This window comes from Orycteropus afer, unplaced genomic scaffold (assembly GCF_000298275.1).
Source record: "Orycteropus afer afer isolate SDZICR_OR568_19922 unplaced genomic scaffold, OryAfe1.0 scaffold00384, whole genome shotgun sequence".
Classification (NCBI taxonomy): domain Eukaryota; kingdom Metazoa; phylum Chordata; class Mammalia; order Tubulidentata; family Orycteropodidae; genus Orycteropus; species Orycteropus afer.
Window position 1 is genome coordinate 995,948 of NW_006921971.1, and position 2,275 is coordinate 998,222.

The 2,275-nt window shown below is 43.0% G+C and overlaps 1 non-coding gene across 1 annotated transcript; it reads right to left on the reverse strand.

The window, feature by feature from the left end:
• Window positions 1-490: 490 nt before the first annotated feature.
• On the reverse strand, window positions 491-596 carry LOC122151313. Its single transcript, XR_006164091.1, has one exon. It is a non-coding gene; the product is annotated as a U6 spliceosomal RNA (small nuclear RNA).
• Window positions 597-2,275: the final 1,679 nt, after the last annotated feature.

The following is a 2,275-nucleotide window of genomic DNA, read 5'->3' on the forward strand; positions in this document are numbered from 1 at the left end:
GATACAGAATTATTCACTATTTTTCTTTGTGCTGCGTTGATTATGTATTTCAAGGAATTGGTCCATTTCATCTAAGTTACCAAGTTTGTGGTGCAATATTCCGTTACGACCCTTTAACTGTTCACGGGTGCAGCAGGGATGGCTCTTCTCTCGTATCTGATGTTAGTAATCTGTCCTCCTCTCTGTTGTACTTGGCGAGTCTGGCTGGAGGTTTATCAACTCTATTGATTTTTTTTCCCCAAAGAACCAGTTTTTAGTTGATTTTCTCTATTGATACTGTTTTTAATTTAACTGATTGCTGCTCTAATTTTTAATATTTCCTTTCTTCTTTTGGATTTAGTTTGCTCTCCTAAATTGGAAACTTTGGTTGTTGATTTTAGTTCTTTCCTCTTATGTACTTTGTGCCTCAAATGTTATAAATGTTCCTCCAAGCACACCTGCTGCTGAATCCCACAGAATTTATTTTCATTTAATTCAAATTTATTTTTTTTTAAGTATGGAATGCTTCACAAATTTGCGTGTCCTCCTCACACAGGGCCAGGCTTATCTTCTGTGTATCATTCCAGTTTTAGTCTATGTGCTGCCAAAGCGAGCACCAATTCAAAATATTTTTTACTTTCTCTTGATATTTGTTTTTTGAGCCATGTGTTATTTAGAAGGGCGTTGTTTAATCTCCAAATATTTTGAGATTTTTTTCCAGCTATTCTTCTGTTATTTAAGTCTGTTGTTCTTGGGGAGCACACTTGGCTCACTTTCTAGTTTTCAAACTTGCTGAGGAAGGTGGGGTGATCTACTTCCGCAGTGATGCTGCCTCGGAAACCCCAGGAGGGGTCGCTAGGAGTCAGGGCCGACTCAACGGCACACGACAACAACAACGAGGTGTATTTTATGGCTCAGAATATGGCCTGTCTTGGTGAGCACTCCATGTGAACTTGAGAGGGATGTACTTCAACGGCAAAGAGTTCGGCTGTGGATGGACCAAGTATTCTGTGGATTACCGCTAGCTGCAGGTGTTTCACGATGCTGCTCCGTTCACTTACGTTAGTACTGACTGCTTGCCTGCTGGACCTGTCAGTTACTGACACAGGGATGCTGGGCTTTCTGTCAGAATAGTGGATTTGGGTTCTGACAAACCAGTGTCAGTCAGTCTCTGATGAAATGGTTCTCCTTGAGGCTGGCTGGTATTAAAGAGAAGACAACCACCAGGGCGTATTCCCTACGGCTCGCTGGAACAAAGGCGTTTTCTCAGACCTCCACCCTGAGAACTTAGGAAGCTCCCCAGGCTGGGCCTCCTAAGCCTTCTCTCCACAGCTCGTCCACACGCGGTCTTCAGCAGTGCCCCCCGCCCTCTCAGCGCTCCTGTGACCCCGGCTCGGGGGATGCCCTGTGGTCAGCTGTGCCTCCAGGTCTCAGGGCACCCGTTTGCCTGGGGACCTCATTTTCAGGTGGAGCTGAGAAGACTTGCTGATGTTCAGTTTGCCCAGCTTCTTTCTCAATGCGAGGAGGGGAGTGATGACTTCCAAGCTCTGTAAATGCTGGACTGGAAATCAGAAGCCCCGAGTCAGACCCTGACTACAGATGTCCTGACTGTTCATGGAGTGAGGACCTCCTGGTTGCCCGGCCTGTGAAATGGTGAAAACAGGATTATCAAGATCACTATTTACAAAGCAATTCATAAGCAGTTTACATGGTGGAGATCCATACATATATCTCCCAGGACAGGGAGAGATGACGGCCTTACTGTTTCACAGCTGGCTGTGTTGTTTTGGGATAAATTCCCCAATTACAATATCATATGACAATTCCAAGGTGTTTTATCTCAAATAACTTAAAAAAAAAATTTTATCTCAAAAAATTTAAAGTTGGAAGACCACTAGATGGCTCACAAGACAGTTCTTCTGAGGAAACCACTTATGTCAAGATCCAAGTGGAGAATCAATCCAGCTGCTCCATAAAGTGAGAACTGTTTCTAAACTAACAGAGTTTATGACATGATCTGAAATATGAATATGCCACCAAATTCATCCTAAACAGTTCAAGTAAAGACGGACAACTGTATCCACATCCACAAACGTTTATCTGCTAATGTTGGCCACAGGCTTTTTTGTGTATTTTCATCATGAGAACAGCAGATCTGCTCCCAGTTAGGATGCCTTTCATCACCAATACGGTATTTTAAAGCCTCATCCCAGAATATAAGATCAACATCCAAAAATAAGTTGGATTTCTCTACATGCAAAGAGATTGCTGAAAAAGAAATAAGGAAATCAATACC